This window comes from Rattus norvegicus, chromosome 8 (genome assembly GCF_036323735.1).
Source record: "Rattus norvegicus strain BN/NHsdMcwi chromosome 8, GRCr8, whole genome shotgun sequence".
Lineage (NCBI taxonomy): Eukaryota > Metazoa > Chordata > Mammalia > Rodentia > Muridae > Rattus > Rattus norvegicus.
This window is the reverse complement of record NC_086026.1, coordinates 26090290-26113613: the sequence shown is the minus strand read 5'-3', so window position 1 is coordinate 26113613 and position 23324 is coordinate 26090290.

Here is a 23324-nt window from a genome sequence, read left to right as displayed (position 1 = left end):
TATCTCCTTTTGTTGTCTGATTGCTCTGGCTAGTACTTCAAGAACTATATTGAGTAAGTAGGGAGAGAGTGGGCAGCCTTGTCTTGTCCCTGTTTTTAGTAGGGTTGCTGCAAGTTTCTCTCCATTTAGTTTAATGTTTGCTACTGGTTTGCTCTATATGGCTTTTACCATGTTTAGGTATGGGCCTTGAATTCCTTTTCCTTCCAGGACTTTTATCATGAAGGGGTGTTGAATTTTGTCAAATGCTTTCTCAGCATCTAATGAAATGATCATGTGGTTTTGTTCTTTAGTTTGTTTATATACTGGATTACGTTGATGGTTTTCCATATATTAAACCATCCCTGCATGTCTTGGATGAAGCTTAGTTGATCACACATCCTTTTTTGGAAAGTATTTTTGATCTGTAGATGAACTAGGGAAATTGTTATCCAGTGACTACCTTGTCATAATTGGAGCTACATAGGGAGGTTTTGATGGTCAATTTTTTTCTTTGACCCATGAAGGGAATAGTGTCATGAGCAGACATGTTATAGTCAAATAATCTTTAATAATGAATTTGTATTTAATGTCATATTCTGTGGATTTCTGATATTTTTGAAGATTATCTATATAAAGTTTACCTGAAATGTTAACTTGACTACTCTTTTCTATTTCTGTTTGAATATGCTAGAAAGCACCTTAATATAATCAGATCAGAATCTAATATAACTATGGCTTTATTATATAGTCCATAACTTGCCTTACTTAATCATCTTAAACATTTTGTAATAGCAGTTATTAGAAGAACTGGATCTAAGCCACATATCATCAAATGAGTTGCATAGGCACAATGCCAAACTAAAAGTAACTATTAATTTCAAATTTTGTAGTAATATAAGAAATTTATACAAATAAAACATTAAATCTGCATCAACATATAAATGCTATACAAATTTAAAATTATAACTTTAATTTGTATGAATTACAACGATGTCTAACAATGTAAGATTGTAGATAAACAATACCTTGTTTAAGAATAAATTTAGCAATCCATCCCATCTATCTTCTCCCTGTTTAAAATTTTGACCATTTCCAAATTAATTGTTAAAATGATAACCTATCTACAATTTATAAAATAACCATAACCAGCACCCAAACCAAAAAGTTTGGGATGATGAATGTCTACAACTTCTTCCTGCTGAATAAGGTAACAAAACTCTTTAAAGGTTTTGGGAGGTTTAGGAAAACTAGAAAATTTGGTTAGACTTAAGAAGGCTAGCTTTAGTATATGTTATCGAGTCTCTGTGTGCTTAGAAGTCTCAGAGCTTGACTGAAGTTCTGACTGGATCTGTCTGAAAGGCTGGATGAACAGACTCCATTGGGAATCAGCAGCAATTCCTGAAGCTGTTCTGGAAGCAATTCTTTAGGCAGTTTGTGGAGGCAGGAGGCTGTAACAGCAGGATTTTTAACGTCCCCATGGATGAATCTTGTCAGAGTTGCAAATAATACAATATATGAAATATATTTTAGGTTATCGGTTTTAAGTTATTTAAAATGGGTGGGAGTGGGGACATCTTCATAGAAGAAAGGGAAGGGTTTATGGGAATGGGAAAAGGAATAACATTTGAAATGTAAATATGTGAAATATCCAAGAAAAATAAAATTTAAAAAATGAAACATTATACTATCAGACATTTTTTTCTTACAGCAGAAATCAATATCATTCTTTACCATAAGTAGTTTTATTAATTAACCTTAATGGAGTGAAAACCATGTTCACTGTTCAAAACTTCTGACTAGCTAGATCAGTATGCAATGTGAACTTTACATATGTTGCATATGGGAGAAGGAGAGGTAGTTTTCCCTTTGCAAGGCCCCACAAAATGATTTTCCAGCACTATTTAGCTGTGAAAACATACACACAAGAAACATTATATGGGGTGAACATATTGTATTTAAGAATGTATGCATCCAAAAAAAAAAAAAAGAATGTATGCATCCAGTAGCAGTTAGTGAAAAGGAGCCATGAAATTGAAGCTGAATGAATAGGTATATGTAGGAGAACTTAGAGGGAGGAAGGGGGAGTGATAAATATTGTAATTAGATAACAATCTCAATAAAACAAATAAAATGATATTGATATATTAAGATTTTAATATGGATTGGGTACAGTCCACAGATCAGTTAAGGTTGAAATTTTGCTCCTTCTTTGAGCAGATGAAAGACAACTATCCTTTTATGAGTTAATTTGATCAATAACCAATTGGAAAACATCTTCATTTATGCCAGGTGAAATATGGCATGTTGAGTCTTAAGGTTTTCACAACCAACAAGATTTATTGTCTAATTTAGGAGAAGTTTTGGTTGGAGAGATTTCTATATCTAAGCTATTTAAAGGGCTGTTCACATGTTGAAGCATCAGCAAATCAAGTTATCTGTCCTGTTTGATTTTCTCAAATTTTTCTTTTCTATACCAAAGATGTCATATCTGACCCATATCACTCTGCAAAGAGTCCAAAGCCTTTCTCCTTTTCTGTCAAGACAAATACAGTGCCTTTCTTCCAAAATAGCATATTCTTGGACCAGTAACCAGAAATCATTAAAGACATAGATTGAATTAATTTAATAGTTTGACCTCTGTCACAGAGGATTTTTAACAACACAAATACCACCAGACTTAAAATTATCTTCATTTTGATCATTAAAAAACACAAAGCAATTAAAACAATCTAAACAAATATCATCTGTTCAGAGAGTGCTCCTCCATCTCCTGCCCTGACTTACATGAGATCAAGGCATAAGTTATTTATTTATGGTATACATAAATTCTCCCTTTTAGGGTGATTAATATTTCTGTGAGTACATGTGTCCCCTTTCTCTTTATTTAACTTGAATTAACATAAGCTTTATTATAATTTTGAAATGAGTTTTTTCCACTTATACCCTTTTCTTTCACCTATAATTTAAGATCAAAAGCCTCAATCGTTAATTCATCTACATATATAACTTTAAATAAATTCCATTCTACTTGCTGAGTAAGCCTGTTCTTAGCCTTATAATTTGTCAAACCAAGGTAAACAGTCTCAGAATTCCTATGTAGACAATGTTCAATGAATTTGAACATTTGCCCTGCCATAGACATTTTAAAGCGTTCGTTAAAGCATTCTTTTAATTCCTTCTATTCTCTCTTCTTGCGTTTATCCTCTACATTTGAAATAAAAGACCTGGATTTCTTTATTCCAAGTACACTTAAGAACATTTATACTAATAGCATTATATTTGTTTCTATCCTTAAAAAATAATTAAATAGAATTTTGTTGATCTTTAGTCTTTATTTGGTTCGAGTGACAGGCAGCTTTGTCTTTGCCTGACTTTTAAGAAGCCCATCTCTTGAATATCAGGGGCTCCCAGCACCCATGAGCCCATTCATACAAGTTTTTATTTATTTATTTACGTTTCAAATGTTATCAGATTTCCCTTATCCATTGCCCCTCCCCATGTTTCTGTGAAGGTGTTCCCCTACCAACCCACTTTCCCCTTCCCACCTCCCTGCCCTCACATTCCCATACACTGGGGCATTGAGCCTTGTCAGGACAAAGGGCTTCTTCTCCCATTGGTACCCAACAAGTCCATCCTCTATTACATATGCAGCTGGAGCCATGGGTCTCTCCATATGTACTCTTTGGATGGTGGTTTACTTCATGAGAGCTCTGGTTGGTTGGTCTTGTTATTCTTGTAGGTTGGAAATCACTTCAGCTCCTTCAATTCTTTCCTTAACTCCTCCATTGGGGACCCCATTCTCAGTTCAATGGTTCATGCGAGATTCCGTATTCTGTATTTGTCATGCTGTGGCAAAGTCTCTCAGGAGAAAACTATATTAGATTCCTGTCAGCATGTTCTTGGCATCAGCAATATTGTCTCAATTTGGTGAATATATATGGGCAGGATCCCCAGGTAGGGCAGTCACTGGATGGCCTTTCCTTCAATATCTGCCCCAAAATTGTTTCTCCACATATCCTCCTGCAAATTTATTGTTTGCCCTTCTAAGAAAGACTGAAGCATCTACACTTTGGTCATCCTTATTCTTGAGCTTCATGTTGTTTTGGATTGTATTTTGGGTAATCTGAGCTTTTGGACTAATATCCATTTATCAGTGAGTATATGCCATGTCTGTTATTTTGTGATTTATTCATTGCTACCTATGCAGTTGGAGCCCAGGGTCAGTCCAAGTATAGTCTTTGGGTAGGGGCTTAGTCCCTGGAAGCTCTGGTTGCTTGGCATTGTTGTTCATATGGGGTCTCAAGCCCCTTCAAGCTCTTTCAGTCCTTTCTCTGATTCCTTCAACGGGGGGTCCTGTTCTCAGTTCAGTGGCTTGCTGCTGGCATTCACCTATGTATTTGCTGTATTATGGCTGTGTCTCTCAGGAGAAATCTACATCCAGTTCCCGTCAGCCTACACTTCTTTGCTTCTTCCATCTTATCTAGTTTGGTGGCTGTATATGTATGGACCACATGTGGGACGGACTCTGAAAGGGCGTTCCTTCAGCCTCTGTTCTAAACTTTGCCTCCCTATTCCCTCCCCTTTTAAAGAAAGGATGAAGCATTCACATTTTGGTCATCCTTCTTGAGTTTTATGTGTTCTGTGTATCTAGGGTAATTCAAGCATTTGGGCTAATAGCCACTTATCAATGAATGCATACATTGTGTGTTTTTCTGTGATTGTGTTACCTATCTCAGGATGATATTTTCTATTTCCATCCATTTGCTTATGAATTTCATGAAATCATTGTTTTTCATAGCTGAGTAGTACTCCATTGTGCAAATGTACCACATTTTCTGTATCCATTCCTCTGTTGAAGGACATCTGAGTTCTTTCCAGCTTCTGGCTTTTATAACGAAGGCTACTATGAACAGGGTGGGGCATGTGTACTTGTTATAATGTTGGAACATCTTTTGTGTATAAGCCCAGTAGTGATAGAGCTGGTTCCTCAGGTAGTACGACATCTAATTTTCTAAGGAACTTCCTTACTGATTTCCAGAGTGGTGATACCAGCTTGCAATCCCACCAACAAAGGGGAACTATTCCTCTTCCTTCACATACTTGGCAGCATTTGTTGTCACCTGTGTTCTTTATCTTAACCATTGAAGTGTGTGAGGTAGAATCTCAGAGTTGTTTTGATTTGCACTTCCCTGATTACTAAGGCTATTCAACATTTCTTTAAGTTCCTCTCAGCCATTCAGTATTCCTCAGTTGAAAATTCTCTGTTTAGCTCTGTACCCCATTTTTAATAGGGTTATTTGATTTTTTGGAGTCTATCTTCTTAAGTTCTTTGTATATAGTGGATAATAGTCCTCTATCGGATGTAGGATTGGTAAAGATCTTTTCCGAATCTTTTGGTTGCTGTTTCATCATAATGACAGTGTCCTTTGCCTTACAGAAGTTTGCAATTTTATGAACACCAATTTTCCAATTCTTGATCTTAAAACATAAGCCATTGATGTTCTGTTCAGGAAATTTTCCCCAGTGCACTTGTGTTTGAGGATCTTCCCCAATTTTTCTTCTATTAGTTTGAGTGTATCTGATTTTATTTTGAGGTCCTTTATCCTCTTTGATTGAGCTTTTACAGGGTTATAAGAAAGGATCAATTTGGATCCTTGTACATGCTGATTGTCAGTTGAACCAGCACCATTTTTTGAAAATGCTATCTATTTTCCAGTGCATAGCTGTAGCTTCTTTGTCAAAGATCAAATGAGCATAGGGATGTGGGTGCATTTTGGGGTCTTTAATTCAGTTCCATTGTCTTTCCTGTCTATCTCTATACCAATAGCACACAGTTTTTTAATCACTATTTTTCTGTAATACAGCTTGAGGTCAAGAATGGCGATTCTCCCAGAAGTTATTTTATATGTGAGAATGGTTTCTCACTATTTTGGTTTTTTTTTAATTCCAAATGTATTTGCAAATTTCTCTTTGAGTTTGAAATTTAATGGGGATTGCATTGAATCTGTAGATTTCGTTTGGCAAAATGGGCATTTTTTTACAATATTATTCCTGCCAATTCATGAGCATGGGAGATCTTTTCATCTTCTGAGATCTTCAATTTATTTCTTTAGAGGTTGAGTGCCTCCAAACAGAAGCTGGAGAGATTGTACACATCAGCTTAATAGCACACCTAACCGCTCTAGAACAAAAAGAAGAAAATATATCCAAGAGGAGTAGATGGCAGTAAATAATCCAACTTAGGGGTGAAATCAACCAAGTTAAACAAAAGAATTTTACAAAGAATCAACCTGGGATCTGGTTCTTTGAGAAAATAAACAAGGTACATAATTGTTGTGGTCTGTCCTGGAGTTATCTGTATTTAGATGCTAGTTCCACTGCCCCAAGGATGGCTGCCTAGTCATATAGTCAGGACTCAGGTGACTTCATTAGAACCTTCTCCCCATTTAATTTGTAAAATATAGGTGATGGCTGGTACAGAATAGAACAAGGCCTGTCATTGGATGAGAAGGAAGGATAGGCGGGAGAAAAATTTGAAGGAAGAGGAGGAGACTGGAATGGAAGATGACAGGAAGGGATGGGGAGAAGCGGTTGAGAGAGAAAATGGAGATTGATGTTAAGATTCTATGATGTTCCTTTACAGGTTGTTATGAATGTTCTTAAGGGATGGATGTGTACAGAGTTTTGTATGTTTAGGTGGGCAACTATATCTTGTCAATGGAATCAAAGGTTATTGGGTTGTGTGTTCTTTCTTGTGGAGACTTGAGTTGGGAAAGTATGTGGCAGCTGAGATACTGGGCCAACATGGAGTTGGGATGTGTGCTTCTGGTAAGATATCTAGCAGATGCACCTCCGTGCTGGACCTAGTGGGAGATAAAAGACTACATTTTTATTTTTATATTTTTAAAACAATGGATAATACCTATCCAGAATAACCAGGGGGTACAAAGAGAATATCCAAATTAACAAAATGAGAAATAAAAAAGGAGACACAACAACACAAAATGAGGAAATTCAAAGATTCATCAGATTCTACCTTAAAAGCCTATACTCAATAAAACTGGAGAATCTGGAAGAAATGGATAATGTTCAAAAGAGATACCAGATCCTAAAATTAAATCAGGATCAGATAAAACTCCTAAAAAATAGACGTAGTCATTAATATAAGTAGCACTCACAAACAAACAAACAAACAAAGAAACAAACAAACAAAAAAGCCCTGGACCAAATGGGTTTAGTAGTTTAGTGCAGAATATTATCAGACCTCAGACCTTCTTACCTTCTTAGAAGACCTAATACAATAATGTCCAAACTATTCCACATAATTGAAAGAGAAGGTACACTGACCAATTTGTTCTATGAATCCACAATAATGCTTATATCTAAACCACACAAAGACCCAACCCCCCCCAAAAAAGAACTTTAGATTGATTTCCCTTATGAATATTATTGCAAACATACTCAATAAAATTCTCTCAAAAAGAATCCAAGAACACATCAAGATGGTTATCCATCATGATCAAATAGGTTTCTTCCCAGGAATGTAGGGATGATTCAATATATGAAAATCCAACAACATAATCCAGTATACCAACAAACTCAAAGAAAAAAAAGCATATGATCATCTCATTAGATGCTGAAAAAGCATTTGACAAAATTCAACACCCCTTCATGTTAAAAGTTTTGGAAAGGTCGCGAATTCAAGGCCCATACCTAAACATAATAAAAGCAATGTATAGCAAACCAGTAGCCAACATCAATCTAAATGCTGAGAAACTTGAAATGATTCCACTAAAATCAGGAACCAGACAAGTCTTCCCACTGTACTTCTACCTATTCAATATAGGTAGAAGCACAGTCCTTTCCAGATTAATTAGACAACAAAAAAAAAAAGTCAAATGGATACAAATTGAAATGGAAGAAGTCAAAATATCACTATTTACAGATGATATGATAGTATACATAAGTGATCCTAAAATTCCACTAGAAACCTCCAAAACCTGATAAACATCTTCAGCAACGTGGCTGAATATAAAATTAACTCAGACAAATCAGTAGCCTTCCTGTACTCAATGATAAACAGGCTGAGAAAGAAATTAGGAAAATGACACCCTTCACAATAGCTACAAATAATATAAAATACCTTGGTGTAACTCTAGCCAAGCAAGTGAAAGACCTGTAGAACAAGAATTTCAAGCCTCTCAAGAGCATATAAGTTTTCTTACCTTCCCCCACCCATCATTGCTGCTCAGTGAGTCCTCATGGGTGACACCAGCTTACCTGTGAAGTTTATTATTCCAAGTACACTTCCAATCTATTGTTATCTCTTGACCCACATCATCAGATCTGTCGCTCTTGAACCATTTAGACTTGATGATATGGAACTATTAACCCACCAGAAGTCTGTCATGCCAGGATCATCAAGGTTAATCCTCCTTCAAACATCCTTAGACCAAAGCCACCCAGATGGCTAAATGCTCTCAAAAAAGCACAATGAACAGAAGCCAGGACAATAGGATATCATCCCAATCCTGTTACACTACAACATCAGGCTTAGGATATCCTAACGCAACCAACAACAAGAAAATGACCTTAAATCCAATCTTTCAAAAGTGGTAGAGGCTTTTAAAGAGGAAATGAAGAAATCTCATAAAGAAATTCAAGAAATTACAATAAAAAGGTAAAGATTTTAAATAGGAAACAAATAAATCCCTTAAAGAAATACAAGAAAATACAATTAAACAGGTGAATGAAATAAACAATACTGTTCAAAATCAGAAAATGGAAGTAGAAGCAAAATAAAATAAAATAAAACACACAAACTGAGGCAACCCTGGAGATGGAAACCCATGGAATATAAAAGAAACAACAAATGCATATGTCACCAATAATTTACATACATGAGACTGAAGCAAAAAGCTCAGGTGAAGATTATACAACAGAAAAAAAGTCATACATCAGTCAAAAAATGTAAAGTCTCAAACCTTTCTGACACAAAACTTGAAGTAAATCTGGGATACCATGAAAAGTCCTAACTTAAGAATAATAGGAATAGAGGAATAATAAGATTGCCAGCTACAAGGCCTATAAAATATTTTCAACAACATTACAAAAGAAAACTATCCCAATCTAAAGAAAGAGATGCCTGTAAACATAAAAAAGTTTATAAAGCACTAAATAGACTAAAGTAAAACGAAATCCATTCTGCCACACAATAATCGAAAAATAATATCTACAGAAAAAAAATAAAGAATATTAAATGTCGCAAGGGGAAAGGCCAGGTAATATACAAAGGCACATATATAAAAATTACACCCAACTTCTCAACAGCTATTCTAAAAGCAAGAAGGGCCTCGGCAACCTCTAAAAACTCTCAGATGCCAATCTATACTAGTATAACAATATAAAGTAAAACTCTCAATCATCTCATAAGGAGACAACAAGCTATTGCAACAGAAATTCAAATTTAAACAATCTCTATCCACAAATTCATCCCTATAGTAAGTACTAGAAGGAAAACTTCATCTCAAGGAAGATAACTATATCCAATACGTCACTGGAAACAAGTAATTCTATACAAAAATAAAATAAAATAAACAAAGCAAAACAAAACAAAACAACAACAACAACAAAAACAAGAGAAGCACACAAATGTGCACATACAGCCCCCTCCACACACACATTCACAAGCACTAACAAGACAAATATCAAAATAAAAAGATTAGCAACTACTGGTCATTAATAGCTCTCAACTTACATGATCTCAATTTCCCAATAAAAGACACAGGCTAACAGAATAGTGTGAAAACAGAATTGATTATTCTGCTGCATATAACAATCACTCCTCAGCAATAAAGCTAGTTTACCCCAGACTACGTGGTGAGAAAAAGTTTTCCATGCAAATGTACCCAAGAAGAAAGCTGGAGTAGCAAGCCATACTATCTAATGAAATAGACTTTCAACCAAAATTAATCAAGAGAGAGTGAAGAATACTCCATACTCATCAAAGGAAAAATCTTCCAGGATAATATCTCCATTTGAGTATTGTGCCAAACACAGGGGCACCAATATTTGTAAAACAAACATTACTTAACCTTAAATCACACATCAAATGCCACACATTCGTAGTGGGAAACTTCAATACACAGGGCAGAATTCCAACAGAGTTTCAAAAAAATAGCTAAAATAAAACTCTTTAATATTTTCAGCGTTTCCTGCTGGGCCCAGAACTGACACTGTGTCACAGCTCTCTATACCCAAATCCAGTAGGAAGAGAGATAGATTTTCAGAATTGTGGACAATACTGAGAACACAGGTGAGACCGCCACTTCTGCTCTGAGGGACCCACAAGAAGTATTCAGAGCACAGGAACCCTGGAGGAGTCTGAAAAAGAATACTTCTGGTTTCTGCCTGCACCTGGAATGGACCTTATGCTACTGCTCTCTTTGTCCAGATCCCACCAGGAAAAAGCAAGTATCTAGGAATGCTAACAGAGCTGAGAACACAGGTGAGACCACCACTCCTCACGTTCCAAGACTAACCCACATGGAGTCCTCAGGACATAGGTACCAAGGGCCAGTCTGGGATAGGTTACTTCAGATTTCTCCCTGTACCCAGAGCTGACAGTTCCTAGCTCTTTGGACTCAGATCTGCGGGGAACAAGCCAATCTCCAGGAGTGCTGACACACCTGAGAGCACAGGTAAAACCACAACTTTTGCTCCAAGGGATGCATATGTAACCCTCTGGACAGAGTAACCAAGAAACCAGCTGGGAAAGGCTCCTACTGATTTCCACCTGTGACCAGATCTGACCCATTGTCACAGTTCTCTGTACCCAAATCTCGTGGGGAGAGAGCTGGATTCTCAGTTCTGAGAGCACAAGTGAAACCACCATTTCTGCTTATATACCTGACCAAAAAAGAACCCACCTGGAGCCCTCTGAACACAGGAACAGAGGAGTACTGTGGTACAGGGTCCTTCTGGTTTATGCCTCCACCCAGAAGTGACCCGGTTCCACAGCTCTCTGTACCCCGATATTGTCAGGAGAAATCCAGTCTCCATGAGTTCTGACATACCTGGGAGCACAGGTAAGACCACCACTTCTGCTCTGAGGAACCTGTCTGGAGCCCTGTGGACACAGGAACCAAAATGCAGCCTGGTACAGTATCATTCTGGTTTCTATCTGTGCCTGGAGCTGACCCTGTACCATAACTCTGTACCGACATCCAACTGGCATAAATGCATCTTTAGGAGTGCTAAACCACAGTCTTGAAGGAGGGTAAAGCAATTTTTAATGAAACCAAGACCAGGTAACACCAGAGATAAGCAGATGGTGAGAGGCAGAGGCAAGAACCAAGGCTATATGGCATCATCACAACCAAGTTTCCCCATGACAGCAAGACCTGGATACACTAGCAAACCAGTTTAGCAATATTATGATTTAAAATCACAACTCATGATGACTTTAGAGGACTTTCAGAAGGACATAAATAACTCCTTTAAAGAATTACAGGAAAATATAGGTAAACAGGTAGAAGCCCTTAAAGTGGAAATACAAGAATCCCTTAAAGAATTACAGAAAAACACAAACCAACAGGTGAAGGAATTGAAGAAAACCATCCTAAAAATGGAAATAGAAACATTAAGGAAATCACAAAGGGAGAGAACACTGGAGATAGAAAAACTAGGAAATAGATTGGGAATCATAGAAGCAAATATTACCAAAAGAATAAAAGAGATAGAAAAGAGAATCTAAGGGGCAGAAGATACCATAAAGAAACACTGACAGAAAATTTTTAAAAATGCAAAATGCAAAAGGCTCCTAACCCAAAATATCCAGGAATTTCAGGACACAAGAAGACCAAACCTAAGGATAATAGGTATACAAGAGATCAAATATTCCCAACTTAAAGTGCGAGTAAATATCTTCAAAAACTTATAGAAACAACTTCCCTAACCTAAAGAAAGAGATGTCCATAAACATACAAGAAATCTACAAAACTCCAAATAGATTGGAGAAGAAAAGAAATTCCTCTTGCCACATAAAAGTCAAAACACCAAATGTACAAAACAAAGACAAAATATTAAAAGCAGTAAGGGAAAAGGGTCAAGCAACATATAAGGGTAGACCTAACAGAATTGTACCAGATTTCTAACCAGAGACTATGAAAGCCAGAAGATTCTTGTGCAGATGTCTTCCAGACCATAAGGGAACACAAATTCCAGCCCAAGCTACTATATCCAGCAAAACTCTCAATTAGCATTAATGGAGAAATGAAGATATTCCATGACAAAACTAAATTTATGTTGGGAGTAATGCCCTTAAAACCCTCCATTATTGATGTTAATATTATGGTTAGAGTTAAGTATGATTGGGTTCATGGAAAATCCCCAGCCAGCTGCAGAAGACTAATACAAATCTGGTGGTCAGGATGAATAGTAATATGACAAAGTTGTGACCTTGCTGAGAAATATATCTGAAGTCAAGATGCCCAATAATATGACCTATAAACTTTCTGAGAAACCAACATCCTGCTGACTAATGATATGACAAAACTGTAACCTTTCTGAAAAATCAACATCCTGTTTCCTTCAGATGACCACATGAGTACTAAGTCCTTCGCCTGTGTAAATGTCTCTTACTTCCTCCCCTTTCTCTGTTACCCCTGCTATGGTATAAATTCAGCCTTGGGAAAAATAAAATTGTCCCCTTGATCAGACTCTTGTCTTGGTGTCCTTTTTCATATGTCTTGTCCCCCATTCCCTTCCAGGTACTATCTGCATCCTCATTGACTGTCCTGCAGGACAGTACAACTAGCAAAGACAACTGGTGCCTAATGTAGGGCTGTTTGGATGTCTCCTAGTAGAGAATGTTGTCCCCCATGAACAGACAGGCCTGTCGTCCTTCTACCTCGGAGGCTTTGCTCCCTCCTCAGAACCTTTGCTCCCCAGCCCCCAGGCTACAGTGGACCACCCAACCTTAGTTTAGCCACTTGGTGTGTTTCTCCCTGAACGATGCAGATCTCAGTGGTAAGAGATGGGACAAGCATTCTACAGTCATCTTTTGTGACAAGACTCAGGGAGTCACTCAGGACACATGGAATAGGGTTATGAAAAAAGAAATCTAAAGGAATTCTTAAATTTTGTAGGAAATATTTATCCATGATTCCCCTAAGAGGGAACAATTGATGCAAAATATAGTGATTGTTTTAAAGACTATTATGAGGCTTTTGGCTCGGAAAAAATTCCAGTCGCTGACTTCAGTTACTGGTCTCTTATTAATGATATCCTCAGGACTATCCCCATAGCAGCAAGTCCCTGCCCCTGCGGTCAAAGAGCCCCGGGTAATTGGGCAGGGGAGCCCCTAAAGTAGTTCCAGAAAGAGTCCGTAGCAGACTGTGAGGAACTTTGTTTCAGAATTCAGAACAGGCTTTGGCAGTGTTTAGATTAGGGTGATATCAGGAGATTGTCTTGGCATGGGCTCCTCAGTTTACTCCAACTGGAGGCTGTGGCCAAGGTCAGGATCAATGTTTTCTTTTCCATGGACCTCTAACCCAGTGAGATAGCTTGGTGAAGGACTGTTACTGAAGTCCTGGTATTCTGAGGCACAGGGAGGGCTGTAGTTATATTAAAGATCAGTATTCCAGTGTTAGCAATCTCTTTATTGGATCTAGGAGGAAGGAAGTCCAGCTCAACTGTCACCCCTGCCTCAGGAATGTCAGTAGAAAGAGTCCTTAAAGCCCCAAGCGAACTGCTTATCTCTAACTATAGCTTACTTTCTGATACCTGAGGCTTCAATGGGATCCCACCGCCCTCCTGAGTGAGCCTCCCTTCAATTCTCCGATGCTATTTTCTCCACGTCTCTTGGATCAAGGTTGCCAGGCATGTCTGACAGCCTGGAAAAAAAAAACTTCCTCCTAAATCTGGCTTTTCTTCCACACTCACCAAGGTGCTCCAAGGAGAAGATGAGCCATACAATTAATTTGTTAGCCCCCTGGAATCTAGCTCTCAGGCCCTAACCATCTCTCCATCTTTTTGTTATTAGTTCTTACTGGAAACCTAGAGTCATTTAGAGGCTGGGTCTCTTGAGAGGAAGAGCCATTGAGCTGACACTGAAGGGAGATACTCCTTAAGGGAGAATATAAGTACTAACAGCCGGCCAGTAACAGACTCCAGCTGCCCCTCTGCTCCCCTTTCTTTTTCACAGGCACAAAACTTATGCTCATTTTTGCGCTGACCTTTTTATCTCAAGAAAGCATCCTCATATAGCTGTGTGACTGAATACTATTTGTCACCTGATCTGGTTGTTCCACCAGCTCTCACCAGGGCATACCCTAGCTTTCTTGCCTGCCCCATTTCCCCAGTTCTTAAGAATTTTATCACCTAATACATTGCATGGTTTGACTTATATTACCTACTATTCTACAAATATGCATGTCCCAGATTCTCATTGTGAAGGTTCTAATTCTAAAACAAGGAAATGGTGTATCCCTTTAAAAAATAAATTTACCTCCATGGTTGAAACTAGGATTGTGCTTGTGGATATACTTAAAGCTTTAGAATGTTTCAATCAGGTGCCAATACAGGGGTTATATTTTACCATAAACTTGTTAAAAGAGCCTGTGCATTCCTACTACCCAGCTTCTGGGAACATACCTCAAGGAGCCCATGGAGGCGCTGAACATAGCAGAGGGCACAGGTGACTTCATCTCCAGCCTGCACTCCCCCAAAAGGAGCTGGTTGCTCAAAGAACTGCACATCTTCAAGTCCATTGCTATCACACAAGAAAAATTGGAAGTTCTAATACCCACTCCAGGACAGCTGAGATATGTATTCTTCCATAGTGCCATACTTTTTGTAGAATTTGCCTTTTTGGATAATGTAATTATGATTATTGCAGGAACCCAAATTGAATTGTCTATTGGAATTATCTTGGTAATTTCAACAATGGCAGTCAACATGTTACCTTTTCCTTCTACATAGCAACATATTCTTTAACTTTCAGTCATTGATACTATACTGTACTGGCATGAGGTTTGCTTATTTCTGACATAACATGCATAGGATACCTATCTATATCTTTCTTTTTTTCATAATGGTTATAACTGAATGATGAGGATTCTCCAAATTATTTACAATGTTTAATATCAGTTAAAATTGTAATTGCGAACTGCGGAACCAGAGGTAAGACCAACTTTTCTGCTCCAAGCGTCCTGCCTGGTGGACTCAGGACACACAGAGGCAAAATTCCACTGGGACCGGTCACATCCGGTTTTTAGCTGGAGCCAGAACCTCGCTGAAGCCGGCCCACATCTCCCTGCTCCCAAACTCTTTGGGAGAGAGAATTTACCACCCAGACAGGTGGGTACTCCTGAGACTGTAGAGCAGGAGAGACCACCAATATTGCACACCCTTGCCCACATCCCTGGCCCAAGAGGAAACTGTATAGGGCCTCTGGGAACCTGAAGATAGGGGCAGTCAAGTGGTAGGTCCCCTGTGGTCCAGACACTGCCTGGACCTGAAGGGACCCGATCAACAGTTCCCTGCACCCAAATCACGTGGGAGGGAGAACTAAACCTTCAGAGGGGCAGACATGCCTGGGAATCCAGAAAAGACTACACTCTGCACATATTTCTTACTACAGAGGAAAATACCTAAAGCCATCTGGGACCTTGGTGCATGGGGGCCACAGGAAAAGGCAATGAAGGCCCTCCTGGTTGCCCCCCTCACGGAGATTTCAAAAGCAGCATCCCAGGACAACTTCAGCTGTGGGACCACAGGTAAGACCAACTTTTCTGCTCAAAGCGACGGGCCTGGTGGACTCAGGATACAGGCCCACAGGAACAGCTGAACACCAGTAGACAGTAAAGATTACATGCCTGAAAGCAGAACACTCTGTTCCCAGAACTGGCTGAAAGAAAACAGGAAAATAGGTCTACAGCACTCCTGACACACAGGCCTGTAGGACAGTCTAGCCACTGTCAGAAATAGCAGAACAAGGTAACACCAGAGACAAACTGATGGTGAGAGGCAAGCACAGAGACCCAAGCAACAGAAACCAAGACTACATGGCATCATCAGAGCCCAATACTCCCACCAAAGCAAACACTGTATATCTAAACACACCAGAAAAGCAAGATCTTGATTTTAAATCACATTTGATCATGATGATGGAGGACTTCAAGAAAGACATAAAGAATTCCCATAGAGAAACACAGGAAAACATAAATAAACAAGTAGAAGCCTATAGAGAGGAACCACAAAATTCCCTGAAAGAATTCCAGAAAAAAACAATCAAACAGGTGAAGGAATTAAAAATAGAAAGAGAATCAATAAAGAAAGCACAAAGGGAGACAATCCTGGATATAGAAAACCAAAGGAAGAGACAAGGAGACGTAGATAAAAGGTATCACCAACAGAATACAAGAGATAGAAGAGAGAATCTCAGGAGCAGAAGATTCCATAGAAATCATCAACACAACTGTCAAAGATAATGTAAAACAGAAAAAGCTACTGGTCAAAAACATACAGGAAATCCAGGACTCAATGAGAAGATCAAACCTAAGGATAATAGGTATAGAAGAGTGTGAAGACTCCCAGCTCAAATACCAGTAAATATCTTCAATAAAATCATAGAAGAAAACTTCCCTAACCTAAAGAAAGAGATGCCCATAAACATACAAGAAGCCTACAGAACTCCAAATAGATTGGAAAAGAAAAGAAACCCCTCCTATCACATAATAGTCAAAACACTAAATGCACAAAACAAAGACAGAATATTAAAAGCAGTAAGGGAAAAAGGCCAAGTAATATATAAAGGCAGCGCTATCAGAATTACATCGGACTTCTCAACAGAGACTGTGAAATCCAGAAGATCCTGGAAAGATGTAATACAGAACCTAAGAAAACAAAAATGCCAGTCCAGGTTACTGTATCCAGCAAAACTCTCAATTAACATTGATGGAGAAAACAAGATATTCCGTGACAAAACCAAACTTACACAATATCTTTCTACAAATCCAGCCCTACAAAGGATAACAAATGGTAAAGCCTAACATAAGGAGACAAGATACACCCTAGAAAAAGGAAGAAACTAATCCACTTGGCAACCAAACAACGAGAACAAAAACACATAAACATAATCTCACATCCAAATATGAATATAACAGGAATCAACAATCACTATTCCTTAATATCTGTCAACATCAATGAACTCAATTTCCCAACAAAAAGACATAGATTAACAAACTGGATACGTAATGAGGACCCTGCATTCTGCTGCATACAGGAAACACACCTCAGAGACAAAGACAGACACTATGTCAGAGTGAAAGGCTGGAAAACCAATTTCCAAGAAAATGGTCTGAAGAAGCAAGCTGGAGTAGCCATTCTAATATCGAATAAAATTGATTTCCAACCAAAAGTCATCAAAAAGATAAGGAAAGACACTTCATATTCATCAAAGGAAAAGTCCACTAAGATGAACTCTCAATCCTAAATATCAATGCTACAAATACAAGGGAACCTACATACATAAAATAAACCTTACTAAAGCTCAAAGCACGCATTGTACCTCACACACAATAATAGTAGGAGATTTCAACACTCCATTCTCATCAATGGACAGATCATGGAGACAGAAATTAAACAGAGACATAGACAGACTAAGAGAAGTCATGGGCCAAATGGACTTAACAGATATTTATAGAATATTCTATTCTAAAAGCAAAAGGATATAGCTTCTTCTTTCCACCTCATGGTACTTTCTCCAAAATTGACAATATAATTGGTCATACAACAGGCCTCAATAGATACGGAATGATAGAAACAATCCCATGTGTCCTATAAGACCACGACGGGCTAAAGCTTGTCTTCAATAACAATAAAGGAAGAACGCCACATATATATGGAAGTTGAACAATGCTCTACTCAATGATAACCTGGTCAAGGAAGAAATAAAGAAAGAAATTACGGACTTCTTAGAATCTAATGAAAATGAAGGTACAACATACCCAAACTTATGGAGCACAATGAAAGCTGTGCTAAAAGGAAAATCCATAGCTCTGAGTGCCTGCAGAAAGAAACAGGACAGAGTATATATCAGCAGCTTGACAGCACTCCTAAAAGCTCTAGAACAAAAAGAAAGAAATACACCAGGAGGTGTAGAAGGCAGGAAATAATCAAACTCAGAGCTGAAATCAACCAAATAGAAACGAAAAGGACTACACAAAGAATCAACAGAACCAAAAATTGGTTCTTTGAGAAAATCAACAAGATAAATAAACACTTAGCCAGACTCATGAGAGGACACCGAGAGTATGTCCAAATTAACAAAATCAGAAAGGAAAAAGAGCCATATCTACAGAATCAGAGGAAATTCAAAATATCATCAGATCTTACTACAAAAGCCTATATTCAAGAAAACTTGAAGATCTGCAGGAAGTGGACAATTTCCTAGACAGATACCAGGTACCAAATTTAAATCAGGAACATATAAACCATTTAAACAACCCCATAACTCCTAAAGAAATAGAAGCAGTCATTAAATGTCTGACAACCAAAAAGAGCCCAGGTCCAGATGGGTTCAGTGCAGAATTCTATCAGACCTTCATAGAAGACCTCATACCAATACAATTCAAATTATTCCACAAAATTTAACCAGATGGATCACTACCGAATTCCTTCTATGAAACCACAATTACTCTTATATCTAAAGCACACAAAGACCCAACAAAGAAAGAGAACTGCAGACCAATTTCCCTTATGAATATCGACATAAATATATTCAGTAAAATTCTTGCAAACCGAATCCAAGAGCACATTAAAACAATCTTCCACCCTGATCAAGTAGGCTTCATCCCAGGCATGCAGGGATGGTTTAATGTAAGGAAAACCATCAAAGTAATCCAGTATACAAACAAACTGAAAGATAAAAACTACATGACAATTTCATTACATGCTGAGAAAGCATTTGACCTAATTCAAAACCGCTTCATGATAAAAGTACTGGAAAGAATAGGAATTCAAGGCTTATACCTGAACATAGCAAAAGCCATATACAGCAAACTAGTAGCTAATATTAAATGAAATGGAGAGAAACTTGAAGCAATCCCAGTAAAATCAGGGACTAGACAAGGCTGCCCACTCTCTCCTTACTTATTCAGTATAGTTCTTGAAGTTCTAGCCAGAGCAATCAGACAAAAAAAAGGAGATCAAAATGATACAGTTTGGAAAAGAAGAAATCAATATATCACTATGTGCAGAGGATATGACAGTATATTTAAACGATCAAAAAAGTTCCACCAGAGAACTACTAAATCTGTTAACCACCTTCAGCTAAGTGACTGGGTATAATATTAACTCAAATAAATCAGTTGCCTTCCTCTACACAAAAGAGAAACAAGCCAAAAAAGAAACAAGTTTAGCGACACCCTTCAAAATAGCCCCAAATAATATAAAATACTTTGGTGTGACTTTAACCAAGCAAGTGAAAGATCTGTATGATCAGCACTTCAAGTCTCTGAAGGAAGAAATTGAAGAAGATGTCAGAAGATGGAAAGATCTCCCATGCTCATGGATTGGCAGGATTAATATAGTAATAATGGCCATTTTACCAAAAGCGATCTATAGATTCAATGCAATCACCACCAAAATAACAATCCAATTCTTCAGAGAGTTAGACAGAACAATTTGCAAATTCATCTGGAATAACAAAAAACCCAGGACAGCTAAAACTATTCTCAACACTAAAAGGACTTCCAGGGGAATCACTATCTCCAAACTCAAGCAGTATTACAGAGCAATAATGATAAAAACTGCATGGTGTTGGTACAGAGATAGACAGACCAACAAGTAGAATAGAATTGAAGACCCAGAAATGAATCCACTCACCTATGGTCACTTGATTTTTTACAAAGGAGCCAACATCATCCAATGGATAAAAGATACCATTTTCAGTAAATGGTGCTGGTTCAACTGGAGGTCAGCATGTAGAATAATTCAGATCAATCCATGCTTATCACCCTGTACAAAGCTTATGTCCAAGTAGATCAAGAACTTCCACATCAAACCAGATACACTCAAACTAATAGAAGAAAAAGTAGGGAAGCATGTCAAACACATGGGCATTGGAGAAATTTTCCTGAACAAAACACCAATGGCTTATGCTCTAAGATCAAGAATCGACAAATGGGATCTCATTAAACTGAAAAGCTTCCGTAAGGCAAAGGACACTGTTGTTAGGACAAAACTGCAACCAACATAGTTGGAAAAGATCTTTACCTATCCTACCACAGATAGAGGGCTTATATCCAAAATATTCAAAGAACTCAAGAAGTTAGACTGCAAGGAGATAAATAAACCTATTAAAATGGGGGTCAGAGCTAAACAAAGAATTCACAGCTGAGGAATGCCAAATGGCAGAGAAACACCTAAAGAAATTTTTAATATCTTTAGTCATAAGCAAAATGCAAATCAAAACAATCCTGAGATTTCATCTCACACGAGTGATAATGCTAACATCAAAAACTCAGTTGACAGCAGATGCTGGCAAGGATGTGGAGAAAGAGGAACACTCTTCCATTTTTGGTGGGATTATAGACTGGTACAACCATTCTGGAAATCAGTCTTGAGGTTCCTCAGAAAATTGGACATTGAACTGTCTGAGGACCCAGCTATACCTCTCTTGGGCATATACCCAAAAGATGCCCCAACATATAACAAAGACACATGCTCCACTATATTCATAGCAGCCTTTTTTTATAATAGCCAGAAGCTGGAAAGAACCCAGATACCCTTCAACAGAGGAATGGATCAGAAAATGTGGTACATCTATATAAGGGAATATTACTCAACTATCTAAAAAACAATGACTTTATGAAATTCATAGGCAAATGAATGGAACTGGAAAATATCACCTTGAGTCAGGTAACCCAATCACAGAAAAACACAAATGGTATGCATTCATTGATAAGTGGATATTAGCCCAAATGCTCGAATTACCCTTATGCACAGAGCACATGAAACTCAAAAAGGATGAGCAAAATGCAAACGCTTCACTCCTTCTTTAAAAGGGGAACAAGATACCCTTGGGAGGGAATAGGGAAGCAAAGTTTAAATGAGAGGCAGAATTAACACCCATTCAGTGCCTGCCCCACATGTGGCCCATACATATACAGCCACCAAACTAGATAAGATGGATGAAGCAAAGAAGCGTAGGCAGACAGGAACTGGATGTAGATCTCTCCTGAGAGACACAGCCAGAGTACAGCAAATACATAGGCGAATGTCTTCATCATAGCACTGAACTGAGAACGGGACCCCTGTTGAAGGAATCATAGAAAGGACTGAAAGAGCTTGAAGGGGCTTGAGACTCTATATGAATAACAATGCCAACCACCCCGAGCTTACAGGGACTAAGCCAATATCCAAAGACTATACATGGACTGACCCTGGACTCCAACATTATAGGTCATAATGAATAGCCTAGTAGGAGCACCAGTGGAAGGGGAAGCTCTTGGTCCTGCTAAGACTGAACCCCCAGTGAATGTGATTGTTTGGGGGAGGGTGGTAATGTGGGTAGGATGGGGAGGGGAAAACCAATAGAGAATGGGAGGGGTAGGGGTTGGGGGATGTTGGCCTGAAAATGAGAAATGGAATAACAATCAAAATCTGAACCCATAGGTAGCAATGAATATCCTAGTAAGAGCACCAGTGGAAGGGGAAGCCCTGGGTCCTGCTAAGACTGAACCCCCAGTGAACTAGACTATGGGGGGAGGGCGGCAATGGGGGGAGGGTTGGGAGGGGAACACCCATAAGGAAGGGGAGGGGGGAGGGGGATGTTTGCCCGGAAACCAGGAAAGGGAATAACACTTGAAATGTATATAAGAAATACTCAAGTTAATAAAAAAAATATAAGTAAGAAATACCCAAGTTAATAAAGATGAAAAAAAAAAATGTAATTGCCTGACTGGTGGCATCCCCTCTGTGATACTTCATGGCAAACATTCACAATCATATAAATTCATTCAATTTTTAAACTTCCACATCTATCCAAAATGGAACAGCGTTTTAAGTATATCTGACTATTTTAATATTGACCCACACTGTCTTTAAGTGTCAGATGTTAATCAGAAAGAGAGATGGTATCAAAATTGGTTCTCCACCTCTTCTTGGTTGTTCTCTGTGCTTCCCTCCCTGTTGGACCCTCTGAACCAGCTTTAATAAACAACAGGTAGACAATATGGCAGCAAAACCTATTCAGGTATATTATCGTAGGCTAGATATGGAGGATACCTTTAATGAGGGCCAAGCTCACCTACACATCTCCTCCCAGCCCAGGCAAGGATATTTTTGTCCTTCAGACAAATGAGGCCAACGTTGTTTTTTTGTCTGCTGTCCTGATGCCTTTGCTGAAACACCAAGGAATCATCATCCCGTCGTGCTGAGCTGGATAGTCAATGATGGGTAAGTGAGTGATATGCTCACAAATAAAAGGCCTAAGTCCAGAGGGCTGCCATTAACTGCTGCCTTCTCCCATGACAGGCCCTGGTCACAATATGTTCTTAGCTATGTGACAAATATTACTCCAACCTAAGACTGATGCAGTTCCTGAGGGGCTCATTCCAGGACAGCACAGCCATTGGTCACTTTTTCATTTGATTATAAGGAAGAGGGAAATGTTGGGAGCAATGCCTTTAAAACCCTCCATTATTGGTGTTAATATTATGACTAGAATTAAGTATGGCTGGGTTCATAGAAAATCCCCAGCCAGCTGCAGAAGACTAATACAAATCTGGTGGTCAGGATGAATAATGATATGACAAAGTTGTGAACTTGCTGAGAAATACATCTGACGTCAGGATGCCCAATGATATGACCTGTAACCTTTTTGAGAAGCCAACATCCTGCTGACTGATGATTTGAAAAACCTGTAACCTTTCTAAAAAACCAACAACCTGTTGCCATCAGCTGATCACATGAGAACTGTGTCCTTGGTCTGTGTAAATGTTTCCTACTTCCCCCCTCCCTCTGTTACCCCTGCTATGGTATAATTTCAGCCTTGGGAAAAATAAAATTGTAGCCTTGATCAGACTCTTGTCTTGGTGTCCTTCATATTTCTTGTCCCCCATTCTCTTCCAGGTACCCTCTGCACCCTCATTGACTGTCCTGCAGGATGGGACAACTAGCCGAGACAAATTTACACAATATCTTCCCCAAAATCCAGCCCTACAAAGGATAATATATAGAAAACCCCTACACTAAGAAGGAAATTAAATCCTAGTAAAAGCAAGAAAATAATCTAACTTCAAATAACCCAAAAGAAGATAGCCACACAAACATAATTC